At 43.9% G+C, this 15,377-nt stretch overlaps 1 protein-coding gene across 2 annotated transcripts in view; it reads left to right on the top strand.

Annotated features, from left to right (window-relative positions):
* The first annotated feature begins 12,255 nt into the window (after positions 1-12,255).
* The window catches only part of HJV (hemojuvelin BMP co-receptor), a 79,610-nt gene continuing 76,488 nt past the window's right edge, over positions 12,256-15,377 (top strand). The window contains exon 1 of one of the 2 annotated variants that reach the window (XM_063439135.1): positions 12,256-12,348. The gene's annotated coding sequence lies outside the window, so the exon portion shown is untranslated. Of the gene's footprint in view, positions 12,650-15,377 lie in introns of both variants that reach the window. The other variant, XM_063439133.1, reaches the window with a different exon arrangement.

Raw genomic sequence — 15,377 nt, 5'->3', positions numbered from 1 at the left:
CGGGAAGGCAATGTGAAGTGCAGGGAGAGGAGAGCAGCGTCCTCCCTCCCCAGCGGCAGGCTGAGTTACAGGGGGCAGAGGTAGTTGGTCCTACCCCCCAACAGCAGCGTGATGTTTTGGGAATAGAGAGCCCAGTCTCCTTTCCCAAAAGGCAGAATGTCCAGCAGGGAATAGAGAGCCCAGTCTCCTTTCCCCAACAGCAGGACACTGTATTGGGAGGAGAGACAGTCGGTCTCCCTCCACAGATGATGGAAGTATGTATGGGAGAGGAGCTTGCTACCACCTCTCCCCAGCGGCGGATCATTGATGTGCAGGGAATAGAGAGCCCAGTCTCCTTTCCCCAGCGGCAGGACACTGTATTGGGAGGAGAGACAGTCGGTCTACCTCCACAAAGGTGGAAAGTATGTATGGGAGAGGAGCTTGCTACCACCTCTCCCCAGCGGCGGATCCGTAATGGGCAGGGAATAGAGAGCCCAGTCTCCTTTCCCCAGCGGCAGAGTGTTCTAGTGGGAGAGGAGCCTGTTACCCCCTCTCCCCAGCGGCAGCTTAATATACCAGGGGGAGACTGTAAACCCCCCACCGGTGCAGATGGGACCGTGGTCTCTGCACTCACCACACAGGGGGTAGGGACGGTCGGTCCTAACCCCCCACGAAAGAGCTGTGTATCCAAGGGGGAGACAACCGGTCTCCCCACTCAGCAGCAGAGCTATGCAACTAAGGGGGAGACAGTCCGTCTCCAGCAACCAGGCTCCAACCAGACTACTCCGGTGGTAGTGCTGGCACCAGGACAGAGTACCGCTGGTCTCTGCCCACTCAGCAACCCACCAAGGCAGCCTACCAGTCCCCTACACAGCCGTGGTGAGGCACCTGGACATGGACAAACTTCTCCTCTACCCAGGTGTAGTAACTATTTATTGTGGGTGGGCTGTACTGTTTTTTTTGCTTTATGGGTGGGCTGCTGGACTAACAAGGGCACTGACCGGCAGGAGGTCAGATACCCTGTTAGTCTTTTTGGAAAGGGGGAGAGATGTGACGAAACCAATCTCGCCACATTGTATTGGAGGAGCCTGGTTGCCCGCCTGCTGCCTTTGGACTATGGCCCTGGGAGATTGGGCCCTTTACAAACAGTATTCGGCCCTAACAGAGTGCATGTCACTCATTCTGGCCCTTTAAATACAGTGGGGCCATTCGGTACTTGCCCTGTGTGAGCAGTGATACCCCCCAGATAGCTATGCCATGGAGCCTATTCATATAATGAAAGACTATGGGAAAGACTTTGGCTCCATGGCAATTAAACTGTATTTGTGTGGTCTGCGTGCCATTCACCTAATAATGTGCACGCAGACCTGAGCTATCTGGGGATATGTTAAATGTCTGTGTTTAATGTATAAAATGTGACTTTATGTATTTTAAAGAGTTTTATGTTGTTTTGCAACCATGTGGTTAATGGAGTCTGCCTCTAGTCCTGGATAATTAGATTTCTTCTCCAATTATCTCCAGGGCAGAAGGGAGGAAGCCAGGATGCATTGTGGGGATGTTTTACTTTTACTGTTTGAGCCAGGGGGAATAAAAGATACTTTTACTAACTTTTTAACCCCTGGTCTGATTCATGCCATTTTTTAATATGTTGTTCCCCTGAATGGATTGATTGTGAATATGTATTTTTATGTGAATGTGATGTATGGTTTTAAAGTTATGGAAGTTGTGTAAAAGTATATTTTGAACTGTACACATAATGGGATTAAGTGTCACACTAAGGGGAGGGGATGTGTGGGAGGTAACATCTATGTTATTGGTTATTTTATGCCTCCCCCTGGGTGTGGCCTGTATGTGTACTCATGTAATAAAAACCAGGCTGGGTGCCCAGCACCTCAGACCACTGCTTGACCTTCAACACGGAGCCTTGTCTCGTTCTTGGGGGGGATTCACTGTATGCTGTTGGAGATTTGACTGCTAGGAGTGTAAGCTGATGTCTGCTTTTCCTATTCATCTGCTAGCAGCTATTTGTGAGGTTCCAGCTGGAGTGCTACCTTATTCACCTATATCCAGTTCGTGAGTTCTGATGTTCTGCAGTAGCTGTGCCTTTCTGAGGAAAGGGGATTATCGCCTAAACTGGGTTTTATCCTCTTGTATGCTGAAACGGTCCGTTACAGCTGACTTACACGTTTTTTTCCAGTTCGGCTATTTTGACCTTAAATTTGAAATTCACTTTGAATTTACCTTGAATCCTCCATGAAAATATATATTATTATAAGTAGAATGTTCTTCTAGGGCAGGGGTTCCCAGCCCGTGGTACGCGTACCCCCAGGGGTACAATTCAGTGCCCCAGGGGGTACGCGAAATGATTTAGGCAATGGTGGCCGCACGGGTTGAGAACCGTGTGTTTTTATCTGTATGTTTGTGCATTGAATGTGTGTATCTGCATGTGTGTCGGTGTTTGCAGCTGTCTATCTGCAGGTGTGTGTATCTGTATCTATATGTGTGTCAGTGTTTGTTTATGTCTATCTGCATGTGTGTCAGTGTTTGCATCTGTGTATCTGCAGGTGTGTATCTATATGTGTGTCAGTGTTTGTGTATCTGTATCTATATGTGTGTCAGTGTTTGTGTATCTGTATCTATATGTGTGTCAGTGTTTGTGTATCTGTATCTATATGTGTGTCAGTGTTTGTGTATCTGTATCTATATGTGTGTCAGTGTTTGTTTATGTGTGTCTGCAGGTGTGTATCTGTATCTATATATGTGTCAGTGTTTGTTTATGTGTGTCTGCAGGTGTGTATCTGTATCTATATGTGTGTCAGTGTTTGTGTATCTGTATCTATATGTGTGTCAGTGTTTGTTTATGTGTGTCTGTAGGTGTGTGTATCTGTATCTATATGTGTGTCAGTGTTTGTTTATGTGTGTCTGTAGGTGTGTGTATCTGTATCTATATGTGTGTCAGTGTTTGTTTATGTGTGTCTGCATGTGTGGCCGTTTGTATGACTGGGGAAAAGGAGAAGCAGGAGAGCCTAGGGAAGAGAAAGAGGGGATATGAGACAGAGAAAATTTATAAATTTGAAATAAATGCAACTATATTCGTTACAAACATTTGGTTAAGGGAGGGGAACAATTTATGGAAATGGGATGCCATGGGGTACTCTAGTGAAAAAAGGTTGGATCCACTGTTCTAGGGGATCTCTGTATGAATAATTTTTTACACAAGATAGAGATAAAAGGGGCTTACTGTCCTGGGATCTGCTGTTATTTAATGAAATATGCATTTTCTATGGGTGGCCTCTGTAACGGATCACCTGGTACCCCGACTGGGTACCTCGGTTGAAGGATGCTCCTAGCGCTTCCTGAGGGCTCCAAGCACTCCAGCCGACACCATAACCACCGTAGACTCCTTCAGAGAGCAAGACAGGAACAAGCTCTTACAAGAGCTTAGCCGTGAATATAGCAAGAGAGTATGCAGAGCATAGCAATCCCTTGTAGCAGATTCCCCCAGTAAGAGACGGCACTCCAAATTGAGGGTGAAGTAGAACTCAAGCTTTTAATCAAACACTCTGCTTTTATGTACATTTTACACACATAGTACTGCCCACAGGGTTTTGCAAAACAACCAATCAACACGTACAATACACTCAGACACTCCCAGCAATTACACACAAAATCCTCCCCTCTGCCTGTGATACAATTATCTCAACACAATATACTAACTTAATTATCACAGGCAGAAAATATACTAGCCGAGGTCAGGACTGCAGAGGTGGTGTTGTGCATAAGTTGTGATGACCGAGCCAAGAAGCATCCAGTCAGATCTGCCCTCTGCCTCTGAGTTTGGTGGGGGCCTAAAGAAAAGTGTTCCCCGTCGCTGTGAGCCCTGCTGGGCTGCACAGTGGGTGACTACGGCGGACTAGTGCACAGTGATGGTGGGGGCATGTGGAGCTGCCCTATCTGTAGCGGAGGTGCAGACGACAGCTGGCCTGTTGTCAGGATCGGGACAGGGATCCAACACGCAAAGTACAAACAGGTACAGGATACGTATACCGGTCCTTAGAATGGCCGGGCTAACGTACAGAGAGTATAGAGAATGGTCAGAGACAAGCCGAGGTCGAGGGAACGAGAAGACAGGTAAGCGAGGAACAAGCCGGGTCAAGGATAACGGAGGTAAACAGAGTAAGGAAACAAGCCGGGTCGAAACCAAAAGGATAACTGAGAAACACCAGAGCACTGTGTGACTAGACAGGCTAGAACCACGACAGGGCAATGAGCAACAGGGCGAAGTATGTTTAAATACCCTGGCTAGAGGGGATAGACACGCCTCCGACGAAACCTGATTAGTCTGTCTCGGACTGAGTGACAGGTCGTTCCGGATTGGCGTGATGACGTCGACCTCCGGGCACCATGCTACAAAAGGAAGAGACTCCCTCGCGGCCGGCGTTTGTGTGACCGGGTCGACCGCGAGGAACAGAGGAAACATGGCGTCCGGACGGATGAACGTCTAAGTCTCTACCTCTCTCGGAGGTAGAGACTTCAGGTACCCTGACAGTACCCCCCCCCTCAGATACGCCCACCGGGCGGAAAGAACCGGGACGAGATGGAAAGCGAGAGTGATACGCCCTGCGGAGACGAGGAGCATGAACATCCTCCTGAGGTACCCAACTCCTCTCCTCAGGACCGTATCCCTTCCAATCGACCAGATATTGAACTTTCCCCCGGGAGATACGAGAATCAATAATAGAGTTAACCTCATACTCCTCCTGACCCTCCACCTGAACAGGACAAGGAGGGGCTGTTGTGGAGGAGAACCTGTTACAAATAAGAGGTTTCAGCAACGACACATGAAACGAGTTAGGGATGCGTAAGGTATCAGGAAGAGCTAGACGATACGCAACTGGATTGATACGAGACAACACCCTGTAAGGTCCAATATAACGGGGAGCGAACTTCATGGAGGGCACCTTTAAACGGATGTTCCTCGTGCTCAACCATACCCTATCACCCGGAACAAAGAGCGGAGCCGCCCTTCTACGTTTATCAGCATGTTTCTTAACCAGCATAGAATTGTGCGTAAGGATTTGCCGAGTTTGATCCCACAACTTCCTCAAATTAGCAACATGAACATCAACCGACGGCACCCCCTGGGAAGGAGAAGCCGAAGGAAGAATAGACGGGTGAAAGCCATAATTCATGAAGAAGGGGCTTGAATGAGTAGAATCGCAAACGAGATTGTTGTGTGCAAACTCTGCCCAAGGAATCAAACCGACCCAATCATCCTGGTGTTCGGAAACAAAACATCGCAAATATTGTTCAATTTTCTGGTTGGTACGTTCAGCAGCTCCATTAGACTGAGGGTGATAGGCAGAAGAAAAGTTCAATTTGATACCAAGTTGCGAACAGAAGGACCTCCAAAAACGGGAAATAAATTGGGAACCTCTGTCAGACACAATTTGAGAGGGTATCCCATGTAGGCGAAAAATCTCCCTAGCGAATATCTCGGCCAATTCGGGAGAAGATGGAAGTTTAGGCAGAGGAATGAAGTGTGCCATCTTAGTGAATCTGTCAACCACGGTGAGGATAACAGTCTGTTTTTTAGAGATAGGTAGATCGACAATAAAGTCCATGGCCAAGCAGGACCACGGCTTCTCTGGAACTTCTAAGGGGTGCAGGAATCCACAAGGAAGCGTATGAGGTTGTTTGGTCTTAGTACAAACCTCACAAGCAGCGATGAAATCTTTAGTATCCCTACGTAAAGCAGGCCACCAGAAATCCTTAGAGATCAACGCAAAAGTCTTGCGAATACCAGGATGTCCCGCCATCTTGCTGTTATGGAAACACTGCAACAGTTCCAGTTGAAGAGCAGGAGGAACGAAATGTCGACCCACAGGAGTCTGTCTAGGTGCTAAATGTTGTAGCTTAACGATCTCGGCCAGTAACGGAGAATGAATCCTGAGATTCGTATTAGCAACAATATTGCATTTCGGAACTATAGAGGAAAGGACCGGCTCAGGTACAGTAGAAGGTTCATACTGGCGAGATAAGGCATCGGCTTTAGAATTTTTTGAACCAGGTCTATAAGTCAGCACATAGTTGAAGTGAGTCAGGAATAAGGACCAACGAGCCTGCCTAGAGGACAGGCGCTTAGCCTCCCCAATGTAGGACAAGTTCTTGTGGTCCGTCAGGATAGTAATAGGGTGTAAGGTTCCCTCTAATAAATGTCTCCATTCCTTTAAGGCTTTAATGACTGCTAAGAGTTCTCTGTCGCCGATGTCATATCTGCTCTCAGGGCCCGAAAGTTTCTTAGAAAAAAAACCACATGGGTGCAATGGTTTATCTACCCCCAATCTTTGTGACAGAACCGCCCCTACTCCTGTCTCAGAGGCATCGACCTCGAGCAGGAACGGTAAGGTCGTATCCGGATGGACTAGTATTGGAGCAGAAGCAAAAAGTTCTTTGAGACTCTTGAAAGCAGCTAGAGCATCAGTAGACCATGTCTTAGTATCCGCCCCTTGTTTGGTCATATTGGTGATGGGCGCAATAATAGACGAGTAGCCCTTAATGAAGCGTCTATAATAATTAGAGAAGCCAATAAATCTCTGAATAGCTTTGAGTCCCTGAGGCAATGGCCAATCTAAAATAGACTGGAGTTTGTCAGGATCCATCTTAAAGCCCTCCCCAGAAATCACGTATCCAAGAAAGTCTATCTGGGTCTGGTCAAAACTGCATTTCTCAAGTTTACAGTATAAACCATGTTGTAAAAGTTTGTATAATACCTGTCTGACTTGTCGATGGTGGGTCTCAATCTCTTTAGAGTGTATGAGTATGTCATCCAGGTAGACAATAACACAATCATGTTGAAATTCCCTAAGAACTTCGTTAATCAAATCTTGGAAAACTGCAGGTGCGTTACAGAGACCAAAAGGCATGACCGTATACTCATAATGACCATAGCGGGTATTAAACGCTGTCTTCCACTCATGGCCTTGCTGAATTCTCACCAAGTTGTACGCCCCTCTGAGGTCCAACTTGGTGAAAATCTTAGAGCCCTTTAACCGATCAAAGAGTTCTGTAATCAAGGGGATAGGATAGGCATTCCTGATGGTTATTTTATTCAACCCTCGATAATCGATACAAGGTCTGAGTGACCCATCCTTCTTCTTAACAAAAAAGAACCCAGCCCCGGCAGGAGATGAGGATCTCCTGATAAATCCCTTGTCTAAATTCTCCTGAATATACTCCTCTAAAACAGCATTCTCTTTAGTGGATAGAGGGTATACATTGCCCCTAGGAGGCATGGTACCAGGTAATAGGTTAATTTTACAATCAAAGGACCTGTGTGGAGGTAGAGTATCAGCGTTCTTTTTATCGAATACTGCCTTTAAGTCCATGTACAAAGGAGGTATCTGTCTCTCTTTAGGCTGGGTAGTAGTGTCAGGTGTGTAAATTACAGCCAAAGGGAATACCTTCTGTAAACACCTCTCCTGACAACCCTGACCCCACGAGAGTATCTCCCCTAACTCCCAATCGATAGTAGGGTTATGTCTCTTTAACCATGGATACCCCAGGACTATGGGAACGGAAGGGGACGAAATAAGCATAAGAGATATACTCTCCTCGTGTAAGATACCAACAGACAGGCTCATGGATATAGTCTCACGAGTAATAACAGGCTCGAGTAGTGGTCTACCATCAATGGCCTCAACGGCCAAGGGGGTCTCTCTTAACTGGGAAGGAATAGTGTGCTTAGTGGCAAAGGCTTGATCGATAAAATTCTCAGCAGCGCCGGAATCTATCAATGCCACGGTCTTAAGTACTTCCTTCTTCCATGTTAAAGAAACTGGTAGTAAAAGCCTGTGATTTTTGTAATTATGCGTAGAGGACAAAATAGAAACACCCAAGGCCTGTCCTCTAGAGAAACTTAGGTGCGGGCGTTTCCCGAGCGAACAGGACAATTCAGGCGTAAATGACCTCTGACTCCACAATACATACACAATCCCTCCCTTCTCCTGTACAGTCTCTCCTCTTCTGAGAGATGAGTATTGCCTATCTGCATAGGTTCAGGAATTAGTGAGGTATTGGACTCAGGACTTAGAAATGCAGGTGCTAATTTAAAGGCAGGTCTTAGGTTCCTCTCTCGAGTGTTCTGTCTTTCTCTTATACGTTCATCAATACGAGAAATGAACGAAATTAAGTCCTCTAAATTCTCTGGTAGCTCCCTAGTAGCAATTTCGTCAAGGATAACATCTGATAACCCGTTCAAGAATACATCCATATAAGCCTGTTCATTCCACTTAACTTCTGACGCCAGAGACCTGAACTCTAGTGCATAATCCACTAATGTTCGGTTCTCCTGTCTCAGGCGCAACAGTAATCTGGCTGCATTGACCTTTCTACCAGGGGGGTCAAAAGTTCTTCTAAAAGCAGCTACAAAGGCAGTATAATTGTATACCAACGGGTTATCGTTCTCCCATAATGGGTTAGCCCATCTCAGAGCTTTCTCAATGAGTAAGGTGATAATAAACCCAACCTTTGCCCTATCGGTAGGATAGGAGCGAGGTTGCAATTCAAAGTGAATGCTGATCTGGTTTAAAAAACCACGACACTTCTCAGGTGACCCGCCATAACGTACAGGTGGAGTAACACGGGAAGAGGCACCTACAGTAGCTACCTCTAGGCCTGAACCTACAGAGGAAATAGGAGTAGGACGCGTCTCCTCTGGAGGATTATTAGCACGAGACAACAATGCCTGTAGTGCTAAGGCCATTTGGTCCATTCTGTGTTCCATGGCGTCAAACCTGGAATCAGAGGAACCAACCTGACTGTTTGTACCTGCAGGATCCATTGGCCCTGTCGTAATGTCAGGATCGGGACAGGGATCCAACACGCAAAGTACAAACAGGTACAGGATACGTATACCGGTCCTTAGAATGGCCGGGCTAACGTACAGAGAGTATAGAGAATGGTCAGAGACAAGCCGAGGTCGAGGGAACGAGAAGACAGGTAAGCGAGGAACAAGCCGGGTCAAGGATAACGGAGGTAAACAGAGTAAGGAAACAAGCCGGGTCGAAACCAAAAGGATAACTGAGAAACACCAGAGCACTGTGTGACTAGACAGGCTAGAACCACGACAGGGCAATGAGCAACAGGGCGAAGTATGTTTAAATACCCTGGCTAGAGGGGATAGACACGCCTCCGACGAAACCTGATTAGTCTGTCTCGGACTGAGTGACAGGTCGTTCCGGATTGGCGTGATGACGTCGACCTCCGGGCACCATGCTACAAAAGGAAGAGACTCCCTCGCGGCCGGCGTTTGTGTGACCGGGTCGACCGCGAGGAACAGAGGAAACATGGCGTCCGGACGGATGAACGTCTAAGTCTCTACCTCTCTCGGAGGTAGAGACTTCAGGTACCCTGACACCTGTGGACTCTACGGGAGTATGCAGTATACTGGCGAGTTCAAGTGCTCACTTGGCTGTGGGCTTCCTGTTGGGTGGAGGTGGACTGGTTCAGAGAGAACGGTGGGTGGATCTGCATCCTCTGGGGCCACTCGGCAGTGTTGTAGACATGGCCCCCTGGAACATTATCCCTTTATCTGCCAGGGGAGTGGAGGGAGGGCAATAAGCAGTTTATCTGTACAAGCTCCCCTGGAATTACCAGGACATGTTTTTTGATCATAGATTACTCAACAAGGAGTCTTCCCACTGGACCCTTTTTATGAGTCCCCTTCTGTTATTAGGGACACCCCCATTTACCCCCCTCTTTTCGTATTGTGTTTATTTATTTATTCCGTTTTTAATGTTGGCTTTAAGGCTCCTCGAGTTGCGTAGCCAATACTGCAGAATTTATTTTACGCCTTTGACATAAGTCACAATATATACGCCGTATTGACGTATCAGATCTTCAGCCATATACAATGTATTACTTGTTTTCCTTTCTCAGCCATGACAAGTTTACTCTAAATGAAGTCTGCATGGTTTCATTAAATATCCTTGTCCAGGATTATCAATGGCGTATTACTATTACTTTATTGTTTCTATATTTGTCTGATAATTTTTATTTGCCATAGCACCAACCTATAGCATGTCCCTGACCCATAGGTGTACCGTAGTTTACATAATGTGATGTCACCTGTTGATCCTTTCACCCCATACAGGCCGTACCTGGTGTTAAAGTGCTTTGTACTACCAACTCACGCTTATATTCAGTGTGAATATAGCTTTTGTTTTTTTGTTTGTTTTATGGCCCCATAAGCTCTGTTTTACTAAGCTGTAAAGTACTAACCTTATACTGCTCATGTATAGTCTCTCTTTTTGCCTACATAGGCTTTGTTTAACCATATTGTAAACTGCTAGATTTAAAAAAAACAAAAACTTGTGTGGACGTAGTGGGGAGTTATGTGTGTTGCCCTTTTCCTATACCCCCCTAACATTCCAATAATACAACATGAGACATAGTTGGTGAAAATAGGCCACAGCGTATTCATTAAAATATTTCCCCAAATGATATTACCAATACTTTGTATTAAATATATATATATATATATATATATATATATATATAAATTCTTGTAATAATCCGAACATCAAACAATATAGCTTAACAATGTTCCATAAACATACCCGTCCTTGTCAATCAATTATCCATAACCTCGGAACTCACCTGGGCACTTGCCCGCCCCCCCTCGTCCCAACCAACACTGGCCACAAAACCTGGCCTTCCACCAACACCATGCTAACCACTAACTGACCTTTGGCTCAGTGGGCATGTCCGTAATAATGGCAGGGGGAAAGTACAGAACATGTCTCCTATTTATACCCCCACCCTGCCAATCACTTACCGCTGACCCTACCCAGCCCCACTATTTATACCCCCATCCCCCCCACACATTCACACATGCTCCTTGATCTTTGCCTGCCTCCTCAGGTTCTTGAATGAGAAAAAAAGGACAATTATACCGGATTGTGAAAAGGTGGCAAAATGACACAGGGTGGTGTCAGTGTGGTAGGTGGCGTGACAATATTCCAGATTTAGAAACAACCCTAATATATGACATTTTCAAATGTAAAATATTGCCTTATTAGCAGTACAGATCAGATAGAGAACGTACTGTGATGCTCCCTTGCTCTTAATGGGTTAAAATGGTTTGTGAGAATTCAGTCTTGTTGCTAGTATGGGGTTTATTAGTTAAATATGAATTTAAATACTAAATTAGCAAATTTCTGCCAACATATTTTTCCAGGAAATCTTGTCATCTGTGACAATATGATTAACAAGCGGAACATGTCCAAGATTGCTAGCTGGTGTCATGATTCCTGCTGTAACGGACACGTGGTCGATCTGTGTTGCAGATGGCATTGAGTTGGTGTATGCCAGTTTTGCTGCACAGGTTGTATCTTGGGTATCTGGTGAAGGTTTGTTCAGTAACGGCACACAAGGAATAGACTGTAGGAGGTGCGAGGACAGGTATCTGGTGGAGGGTCCAGAGACCAGAACAGGCAGTTCCGGATCAGGTGACAGGACCAAGATCAGGGCAGGCAGAAAAACAAACTCTGCAGTCAAACAAGGACAGTACACAAAAATCAAACACAAATCAACAGAGACAGTGGAGAAAATAAATGCAACCTATAGCTTTTCACTAAACTCCAAATTGTACCGGGTTCAAATCCGACTAACAAACCTGAGGGTACAAAAGCTGATCTGGAGAAACTCTCCCACTCAGTTAAAGTCACAGATTGGAGGTTTTAACTTTAGATTTTGCAGTTCAACTTTCAATCCAGTTCAATTCAGAGTTTAGTGAGTTACCATGAAAGTCGCCAGATGTTGCTTCTAAAATATTAAAGCTGGACCATACTGCCGTGGTACTCGTGATACCTGCCTCACGTGCCATTTTGTGTAACTTCAATGTCACCGTGGAGAGATACTTGGTGTTAAAAAACGGAATCACGCAAATCTGTCTATAAATCTTAGAATGGCGAAGACGTAGGCGTACGTATAATAATTCGCACCTGGCAATAGCTGTGTGATAAAACCGTGACAGCCCCAGTATAGCTGCAGCTGAGTGCAGATATTCACAGCTATATTTTTTATCTGTTCCCACGTTATTGTCGAGAAACAAACTCTCAAAGTCTTTTACGTCCACAATCAACATGCGCATAGGGGTCATGTTGGCTGTAGGGAAACTTGACATATTGAGCGTGCTGGATTCCACTACATCTGTTTCGATCTTTTTTTAGACCCCCGTACTTTGTCCCCCCCCCACCTCCACCCCTTCTCTCTCACACACCCTGTACTGCACTCTCGTCCAGCGACTAACACATGCACAAAGCTCTGCAGAGAGGTCCGGATAAAACTGCCATACACAGTTGTTTGGTAAGAAGCAGGTGTCGATCTTTGTTGATTTATCTACATATGGTATCTCCAGAGCCCCACTGAGAAAAGCTGCACCCACCCTCGAAAAAAATAAATTGGTGTTATACGAGAGACTTGGACGGGGGTAGGAGGAAAGATTTGGAGAGAGGGCGGATAGACTGATTTAATACACTATTTGAATTAGATGTGTGTGTGTCCTGGCTAGACCTTTTTATTTTGTTAGAAGGACTCTAAGTCACACAGACGACAAGCAGGGCAAGCGATGGACACTCAGGAAGGGTCAATATGCGTTGAAATTAAGGTAAGGATTTGATGAAAATAAATGTTATATGAAGTCTTCCGCAATGGGTGAACAATTTTGTAGAAATACAAAAAATATATACATTGTGAAAATGCCAAAATAGTAAGGTTTCATTGATTTTAGAGTTCTATATTGAGTATATTACCGGACGTATTCACTGAACCGTGAGTTGGTGAACAACTTTTTATGATTTAAAATAACTATAAAAATATTTTATTTATATTATATTTTCTCCTCCTGGCTAATTTTTCGGGCATCTTTTTCACATCTCACCAAGACTGACAGATAATCAACAAAATGTATTGATTAGTTACGGGACTTATTTACTGAACAGTGAGTAAAGACTGAAACAATTTTGCCCGAAGTGATCAGATTGTGAATAAATTTGACTTTTATATATTTTTCACGAAAGAGTGAATTTAAGGTAAATTTCAGTTTAGACTTTAAAATAAGTCATATACGACAATGAATATTTCCCAATTCGACTATTTTGACTTAAAATGTAAAATTCTCTTTAAATTGCTGACAATTCACGATTTAGTGAGAAACTTTGTGACTGCGATTTTTTTTAATAGAAATTTTAAAAATAACCTTTCATGTCTATCCAAAACGTAGTATTAATGGTAAGTTAAATTCAATTAAAACATTCACTTTAGTTTGTTTTTTGAGTCTCCTCGTAAACTGAAGTTGTGCGTGGAATAATCTTTGAAATTGGCGCTCCCTCTACATTCTTCGAGTTATCCAATCAGTCGCAAACCATTAAACTGCGCAGGTTAAGTCTATCAATACATGGTTAACCTTTTTGGAAGAGACAGAGTTATAAATCAGACACTGTTTGCTTGTATGTGATGTTTTGCAAACTTTTGTTTCTTTATATTTGTTCTCTGTATCACTGTACATTTCTCAAAGCTTCCTTTTACGATTCGAGGAAATGTCTTTCGCACACTTTAAATATGTAATCGCTGTATTGGCTGTTTTAGATATTTGCAATCTTTGCTTTTTATATTTTCATTTTATTATGTTTTTTTTTTTTTTAAAACGTTTCTCGTTACCTTTCGAGGAAAAGCCTGTCCTGACATTCACTGTGACAGCTCAGCTGTCCTTTTACGTTCTAATTACCCTTGGACAAATAAGTATTTTGGGAATTGGCAAGGGGAGGGGGGACAGAAAGATCACAAGCAGAGAGGTGAAATGTCCGCAATTCAATTCTAAAAACGTAAGATGGCCACACACATAGAACACACAAATGGATTGCCTTCCACTCTCACGCAGGTAGAGGAGAGGCCGGTGAGGAGAGAAGGTAAATCTAGAATTGAAATTAACCTGATGGGACGGAAGAAGGTGTAGATCAGAGTTTTAAATACCGTGTTTGTACTGGGTCTCTTTCCTAGGAAAACTGAAATGAATTCATACGGAAGTGCAGTTTCTCCACCAGTGTGCTATCTGATCACAGTACAGCTTTTTTTCCACATTTTCCTAATCACACGTTAAAAGGAAGACAAGATAAACTCGTTACCTTTAACACAGGTAATAGGAATCACAATGAGATTTGTTTAATTTGCTTGGCTTTCTCATTTTAGAGGCTGAACCCATGTGACAGGCATCTAATGTGTTGGCATATGTAGTGCCCTCCTTGGTTTAACATTAGGTCTATTGATTGTTGAGAAAGCATTCAGCACTGCTGTGGTGATCATGTACATGGATCATTGAATCCATTTGGGCATCTTCATTTTTCCATACTGACCAAGTTAATTTAATAAACCAATAACGACAAGGGAAAACTCATAAAGTACACAAGCAGTATGTATATGCATATAAAATACTTTAAAATCACAAAAATCTTGCAAAGTCAGCCGTAATGATTTTTTTTCTACAAAGTTTTAAAAAGGTAACTAGAATGATCCAAGAAAACAATGAGTTGAATTAACTGCGATGTTTCGGATAGAGAGAGGTGATGGGAGCTGCATTCTTTAGTGGCAATTTATGGCAGAGATGTGATTCTGCTCCGCTATCGCAAACTGCGCAAGTTAATTGTTGGCATCATATCTCATCCTGCAAATTAGTTTCTCATTAGCACAACCTGCATGGAATTCTATATTTATCTATAAAATGCGATATCTTCGTTCATTACAACTTTGTTCCAATCAGGCAAATTCAAACTTCAGTGAAATTAAATACTGCAAAACGTGTTTGCACTCAGTAAATAATTTATAATAAAATTCTAGGCCAGTGATGAGGACTGGCTGAGGATTATGGGAATTACTGTTAGCGTACATTTGGAGTGCCGAGGTCAGCCATTACTAAAAAGGAAATGTCACTTTGCTAATAGTGACTGATCGCCAGTGTTTATTAGGTTGAGGAGTGCCTCGGAGGTCAGTATAAAAATACCTTCTTCCTGCAGCACTTCTGCGTCAAGGAACCATCATCTTCCCATGATCCTCTGGATTGCTTGTGTCTTGCCAGACTGATCTATATACCAAAACAACTTCAAGCTTTTAGGGTGCTCAGAAAATCCCTTTAGCATGGGTTATGGGACTATGTTACGATAATATCTGTACAGATTATGCAACACTTTTAATGATCTGTGATTCTTATAATGTTGTTTATGTCTGTCTTTGCAATGGTCGGTTTTCTCTCTGTATATTGAATACCAGTGGTTCACAGATGGGTATCAATTAGTTTAATTCCTAATAAACCTATCAATCAATACCTATAAGCATACAGATTA

Source organism: Pelobates fuscus, chromosome 13, assembly GCF_036172605.1.
Source record: "Pelobates fuscus isolate aPelFus1 chromosome 13, aPelFus1.pri, whole genome shotgun sequence".
NCBI lineage: Eukaryota > Metazoa > Chordata > Amphibia > Anura > Pelobatidae > Pelobates > Pelobates fuscus.
Note: the sequence above shows the minus strand (reverse complement) of the source record. Positions and strands in the feature narration are given on the sequence as shown.